This window comes from Pelophylax lessonae (assembly GCF_965119305.1).
Source record: "Pelophylax lessonae genome assembly, chromosome: 2".
Lineage (NCBI taxonomy): Eukaryota > Metazoa > Chordata > Amphibia > Anura > Ranidae > Pelophylax > Pelophylax lessonae.
The window spans coordinates 289,791,617-289,799,665 of NC_138769.1; positions in this window are offsets into that span (position 1 = coordinate 289,791,617).

An 8,049-nucleotide genomic window follows, 5' to 3' on the forward strand; every position below is an offset into this window, starting at 1 on the left:
GACATTTTTGACACTTTTGGGGTTACCAGTGACATTTCTACAGTAATCAGTGCTATACATATGCACTGTTACTGTAAAATTACACTGGCAGTGAAGGGGTTAACTTTTTCTGAGAGGGAGGGGTGGTGTGTGTCCCTAGGGGCGTGATTCTACCTGTGATTGGCTGTGGCTTGAGGTGTAGGAACAGTGATCAACGGTCCTACATAGTAGAACCGTATGATCACTGTTTCTACACAGGGGAGAATGACAGGCGGCTTGTTTACACTACCCGCCTGCCTTTCTCCCTCTCCGTCGACGATCGCCGAGTGACCGGCGGACATTGGGTCCGCCGGTCACACGCGCGGGGGGGGGGGGGTCCGTGACCGCGCGGGAGACCGCGCTCCCTAGACCCTCACAGGCTAGCGACGTAGTACTACGTCGCTCTGCCTGTGAGGGGCTGACCGCCGCAGTAAATAGTCGTGCGGCGGTCGGCAAGCGGTTAAATATAGGTACAGGAATTCTGGGTATTTTTCACAGAGCACCAAAGAAAGCATATATCCACGTTTGCAGTCACATTTGTGAAAGCCCCACCATATTTTCATGTGTTCCCATTCATACAGCATGCCCAAAACATTTTTAAAAAATATTTCTTATATTTTAGATGTATCTCTGGAGGAGTTGTCATGGCTGGCTTTCAAGGGTTTTGATTAACCACTTAAACTCCGTAAGGTTTTACCCCTTAATGACCAGGTCATTTTTTGCAATTCAGCACTGCGTTATTTTACCTAACAATTGAGCAGTCGTGCGACACTGTACCCAAATGCAATTGATGTCCTCTTTGTTCTCACAAATAGAGCTTTCTTTTATTGGTATTTGATCACATTCTGCGTTTTTTTAGATTTTGCGCTATAAACAAAAAAAGAGCGACAATTTTGAAAAAACACCATATTTTTTACTTTCTGCTATAAATCATTCCCAATAAAAAAAAATGTAAAAAATCAATTAGGCATTATCAGTTTAGGCTAATTTGTATTCTGCTACATACAGTATTTTTGGTTAAAAAAAAAACACCCAAAAAGCGTATTTTAATTGGTTTGCACAAAAGTTTTAGCGTTTACAAACTACAGGATAGATTTTTGGACTTATTATTTATTTATCTATTTTTTATTAGTAATGTCAGAGATCAGCGATTTTTAGCGGGACTTCGACATTGCGGTAGACAATTCGGACCCCTAATTAACATCTTTGACACTTTTTGGGGATCAGTGACATTAATACAGTAATCAGTGCTAAATTATATGCACTGTCACTGAATAAATTACACTGTCAGGGAAGGGGTTAATACTGGGGGTGATCAAGGGGTTAAATGTATGCCTACTTGTGCTTGCTAACTTTAGGGGGGGAGAGGCTTTGTGACAGGCAAAGAGAGATCAGTGTTTTAGCTAAGCTGAAACGCACAATCTCTCACTGCCTGTCTGACAGAAGAGCCCCCTGCTTTGTTTACATAGGCAGGCGGCTCTTCTGTCAGTGTCACTAAAGATCGTGGGAGGCTGGCTCCTCCCGCGGTCTGACTCCTGCTATGTCTAATCACACCTGATTTGGATGTAAATACCCTCAAATTAAAGCTGAAAGTCTGCAGTTATAGCATGTGACGGAAACCGGACACCGCAACTGGGTATCCATTTATTTTTCAGGTGAAAGAGAGCAAGCAGATGGGGAAAAATGACTTTTAAGGGTGGAACTCCACTTTAATCTTTTAAAATTAAAATTCTCCCCAAACTTAACTACCTATTTTGAAATCCCCCCAATGGATTCCCAAATCTTTTTTCACACCGCTACATATGGTCTGTTTTCCTCCTTTTTATGGGGTCCACGCTCTCCTCGATTCAAATTGGCTACTTTAATGCAACCCACTTCACAAGGAGGCCTAGCACTGCCAAATTGCCACAAATATTATATAGCTTCACAGTTGGTCACTGCTGCCTGATGGCTTAGTCCAGACCTTTCTAACCCAGCCATGGCCCTAGAAGCAGCGGTGGTGCGCTCAGTGGAGGTCCTTAAGTGCCTACCATTCCGTGGCCCCAGAACTCTGTATGATTTAACGCCCTCAATGCACACCACCCTTCGGGCCTGGAAGGCAGTATTTTTCTGTGAGTGATATCCAAGCACCACAGTCTCCCTAACTACTTCTCTATGGAATAATCCCACCCTACCCCAATATTTTAAATTCTTGGAGCCTGTGGCTTGGACCAAATCCAACATTAAGCTTGTGAAAACTGTCACTACAGACCTGTCCATTCGACCATTTGATTATTTTGTTTCCAATCACAATGCCCCCCCCCCCCCCTTACCTTTTTCGTTTCCTACAGTTGTCTCATGCTTTAAGGGAGTCAATTCCCCTCTGGAGAGTTTAAATTGGTGTCCTCGCATTTAGAAAGAATTCTATGTTATGATTGCTCACAGAAACCCACCTGTTTTATATGCACACCTCCTCAAGGGTATCCTCTCCTGACCTTTTTATACTCTGTCAGCGGTGGTCCATTGATGCCCTTGAACTGGATTCTTAAGACTGGGCGGACATATGGAACTATCCATTCAAGGTTCTAGTCTTACTACGAGATAGACTCATTCAGCTTAACCACTTGCCGACCGCCGCACGACTATCTACGTCGGCGGTCAGCCCCTCACAGGCAAACTAACGTAGGGCTACGTTGCTTGCTTGTGAGGGTCTAGGGAGCGAGCGCGCGCCCCCAGAGGCGCGCTCCCGCGTGGTCACGGACCCCCCCGCGCGTGTGACCAGCGGACCCGATGTCCGCCGGCCACTCGGCGATCGGCGGGGGAGAGGGAGAATGTCAGGCAGCTTGTGTAAACAAGCTGCCTGTCATTCTCCTCGCTGCAAAGACACTGATCACATGGATCTACTATGTAGATCCGTTGATCAGTGTCCTTACAGCTGAAGCCACAGCCAATCACAGTAGAAAGCACGCCCCTAGGGACACACACAGCCCCTCCCTCCCAAATAAAGTTAACCCCTTCACTACCAGTGTATTTTTACAGTAACAGTGCATATATATAGCACTGATTACTGTAGAAATGTCACTGGTAACCCCAAAAGTGTCAAAAATGTCAGTCAAGGGTCCGATCTGTCCGCCGCAATGACGCAGTACCGCAAAAAAAATCGCAGATCGCCGCCATTACGCGTTAAAAAAAAAACAACAAAAATGACAAAAATCTTTCCCTTTGTTAGTAAACGCGATAACTTTTGCGCAAACCAATCAAAATACGCTTTTTGCGATTTTTTTTACCAAACATATGTAGCATAAAACAAATTGGCCGAAAATGTTAAAAAATTTTGATTTTTACTTTTTTTTTTGGGGGGAATTTCATATAAAAAAATGTGAAAAATATTGTTATTTTTGCAAAATTGACGCTCTTTTTTTGTTTATAGCGCGTGATCAAAAAATCGCACAGGTGATCAAATACCACCAAAAGAAAGCTCTGTTTGTGAGAAAAAAAGGACGCCAAATTCGTTTAGGTACAGCGTCGCACGACCGTGCAATTGTCCGTTAAAGTCACGCAGTGCCGAATCGCAAAATACCCCCTGGTCGGAATGAGGGTAAAATCTTCCGGGGCTTAAGTGGTTAAGCTAGTATGTTGAGCTTATCTCACCCCTCACCGTTTACATAAAATAGGGGCATGTTGACACTGTGACAGTCCTCAAGGGGACTTTATACACATATTTTGGTCCTGTCCTGCAATTACTGTATACTGGACACTAGTGCTCTCTCTGAAATTCCAGTCTGTATCCAATATTTCAGTTTTCCCCTCCACTACGATGTGACTGGTGGAGGATCTAGCTCCTAGAGTGGCAGACAGAGCTTTAGGATAGGAGATTGGCCTCCTATTGTTCTATGCCAGGAAAGCCATTACATTATGATGGAAAAAGTAGAACCCTCCTAGTTTATCTTTCTGCAAGCGGTTGCTAAATAATGCCCTCCCCTACTACAAAGATACGTATGCTCATAGGGGGTTGCCCCAGGAAATATGATAGAGTCTGGGCTAAGTGGCTAACGGAACCTACCACGGCTGTGGATAGATAACAATAACATTGGCTCCCTACGATTCCCTCTTGTTGGCTTAGGGATAGCATTAACTTTTCCTGAGGTTCATCAATTAATATGGCCAAGGTGGTTAAACACAGGTTCTTTAGTTGTTTTGTTAGTTTGGTACTACCGTCTTAAGGCTACTTTATAATACATGCAATACCCCTTCTGCCTTTGTGCCCCTGTGAGTTCAGTGTCTGTAACTGAAAGACTGTTGTTGTATTGTCAATATGGTTATACTGTTTTAAAACCTATTAAAAATAGTTTATAATAAAGTGCCAATCATTCTGTGCAAAGCATACAGTGCATCCAGAAAGTATTCACATTGCTTCACTTTTCCCACATTTTTTTATGTTACAGCCTTATTCCAAAATGGATTACATTCATTATTTTCTTCAACATTCTACAAACAATACCCCATAATGACAATGTGAAAGAAGTTTGTTTGATAACTTTGCAAATGTATTAAAAATAAAAAATGAAAATAAATCACATGCACAATCACATAGGTAGTCACAGCCTTTGCTCAATACTTTGTTGAAGCACCTTTGGCACCAATTACAGCCTCAATTCTTTTTGGGTATAATGCTACAAGCTTGGCATGCAATTTTTGAGCAGTTTCTCCCAGTCTTCTTTACAGGACCTCTCAAGCTCCATCAGATTGGATAGGGAGCGTCGGTGCATTGTTGATTGTTATGTTTTAGTATTGGGATGTGCAATACAGTGAGTGCAGCTGTTTATTAATCATTCATCACTGATTTTGTAGCACTATGACCTTCCATTCAAAAAAATATGTGCTGCAGAACTTATAATTCTAGGTGCATCAGCACTTATAGTTTTCTCTTATGGACGTCCCCATGCAAAGTCCCACAAATATTTGGTGATCCTGCCAGAGAAGTATGCCTAATACAGCTTTCTGTGATGGTGGGGCAACAATGCTGCACTGCTCCTAAATTCAGCATCAAGACTCTCATGTAGGCTGTATCTGCTTGCACTTCAATGAGATGAGAAGATGTTGCAAGGGTTGTGGTTAATAGCTTGTCACAGTTATTTTCCAAGCCTATAGCTTGTCAGTCAGCACCTGGCCACATTTACTTCTGCTTCTTTTGGAATTGACAGGCACTGCCTCTGTTGCTGACACCTTCCCACAGTGAGCTGCAGTGTTCGGGAGGGGGAGCAATTGAGACACAACAAAAGGAGGCTTTGGCTCACTTGGGGGAGGTAAAGAAAGTTTTTGTTTACTTTATCATGCATACAATAGTAACTGGATTTGGTACTTGTCTAGATTGCCATAGATGAGCCTTTATATGTACTTTAACATTTGACCTTTACAGTTTCCATTTTTCTCTTAATCTAACTTGACTTTTAAAAGAAATCTTCACTGTGAGAAACACCTGCCATAATAAAAATATAACTTACCTGACTGTCATGATGCTCCTATGTTTTTAATACTTTAAATTACTGACTCAAAAGAAACATGCAAGAGGTAAAGTCAGAATTCCCAATCTGCATACTGGTTCCAGGTAAGTGACTCTGTTTTGAAGCCTTTGGGTCAGCATATTACTTTCGGTAACTAGAAGAAAAAGTCAATAGTGGCAGGCTCCATGTATCTCTCATGACAAATGTCCTTTAGCATACCTTCCACATTTACTAAAAAAAAAAAAAAAATGTAATAAAAAAAAATGCACCCTTCTTGAAAGAGAAAAGAGCAAAGGCATACAACCAACATAATAGGTTTCATGCTAAAAATGTATTCAAATGCCAGCCTGAGAGTCAGCAATCCAAACACAGAAACATCTCAACAAAAAGTGTACCAATTCAAGCAAGTCAACCTGTACTTTTAGGGTTAATATACCTAAGGCAAATGGGCTATTCACTTTGCAAAGGAATTTTCCCTATAGTTTGAGAGGTGAAGATCCGCTGATTTCCATCATCCAATCATCTGCAAGGGAAAACCGGAGTTAGACTTACCGGTACCTCTATTTCCACTAGTCCTCCCATTGGTACAGAAAACACATTGCCACATCACTTTAAAAGGTCGTCCCTCCAGGACATGGTCAGTCAAATGCAAAACCTGAAGGATGGAACTGAAAATTATAACAACAAACAAGCAATACCATCATAAATACTTTGAATGAGAATGTGCTGTCCTGGAAGACAGTTTCGGTTTTCCCACAGTCGTTGTCTTCCAGGACAGCCCTTGAGAGGATCCACGAGGGAAGACAGCGCAGTGCCTTCTAAGTGCAGCAAGACATTTATTGAAGTATGTGCAGCAGTATTACACTCACATTTAGTCGGTGAATAAGATGCAGTTAGTCAAGTAATGTTGATCATCAGGAGCATCACTGGAGCGGGTCCTGGTGGTGGAGGCAGTGGATCCCGGTGAGAGCGGCAGGGGGTTCCTCCGTGTGTACAGGGATGGCCTCGGTGGTGTCCGTGGGCTCCTCGTCAACTGGTGGACGGCCTGAGGAAGGAGCGCATGCTCCGATAACGCGTCGCCGTAGCATCCCGCATCACCGCCAGGAGTGACTTCAGGATCCCAGGACCCACGAGTGCCAGCGTTCCACCAGTTGACGAGGAGCCCACGGATACCACCGAGGCCATCCCTGTACACACGGAGGAACCCCCTGCCGCTCTCACCGGGATCCACTGCCTCCACCACCAGGACCCGCTCCAGTGATGCTCCTGATGATCAACATTACTTGACTAACTGCATCTTATTCACCGACTAAATGTGAGTTTAATACTGCTGCACATACTTCAATAAATGTCTTGCTGCACTTAGAAGGCGCTGGGCTGCCTTCCCTCTTGTCTCCCCCCAGAGATCTCTTCTGTCTCTTCCGCCGGCAGCCGCTACAGTGGACAGCTTCCCCCTGAACTGTTTGGGGGTCCCCCCATCCCTGGTGTTTCCCTTCTCCCTTCTCCCCCTCCCCCGGGTCCCCAGGACCAGACTTTTTTTTTTTTTTTTGAGACCTCTTCTTGCGCCAATTCACCACCAAACCACTTGAGAGGATCCACAAGTACTCATCAGATTTAGAGGGGGACCATGGCTTGGAGGACTTTACTCCCAAATGCCTTATCCTGACCAGATAACAGGTCTGGATGGTAGTGTCTTATGAAGGTGGAAAAACTTGACCAAGTAGCAGCCTTACATATCTGCTCTAGGGTTGTACCAGCTTTCTCTGCCCACAATGCTGAAAGAGCTCTTGTAGAATGTGCAATTACACCCTTTGAAGGTTCCTTATCCAAAGCTTGATAACTCTCCATGATATCCAACCTGATGCACCGGGCTAAAGTGGCCTTTGAGGCTTGTTACCTTTATGCTTTCCAGAGAATAAAATGAACAGTGCTTCGGAGGCCCTAAATTCTTTAGTGGCCTCAAGATATGTCAACAGACATCTTTTAACATCTAACCTGTGAAATTCCTCCTCCTTAATGTCCTGGGACCTATGGAATTTTGTTGCTACATTGGGAAATGAAGCCAGGGGTGGTTCTTAGAATAATTCTGTCATCCAAAATCCAAAAGAGCCTGGATCTCACTGATTCTACAAGCAGATGTAATTGCTACCAACAGAAACGTCTTAAGAGTGATCAATCTTAAGGAGGCTTCCAAGATTTAAGGAAGGGTTTGAGGCTTTCCAGGTCAGAAAACCCTGTCTCCCTGATGAAGTCTGCATCTTGCTAGTGCCTTGCAAAATCTAGAGACAAGTGGGTCATTCTGTAGAGTTTTTTGTAGATAGACACTCTGGCAGAGAAGATCCCGTCTGAGAGGAAGCATCAGGGGAGGCCGATCGGTTTGTTTGAGTAATGTTGTAAACCATGGTCTCCTGGGCCAATATGGTGCCACCAGAATCATCTGCGTATCCTCCTGCAGAAATTTGGACAGAACTCTAGGAATGAGATGCAATGGAGGAAAAAGCATAACAAAAGTCGAAAGCCCAAGGGTTTTGAAGAGCATCCACTGCTA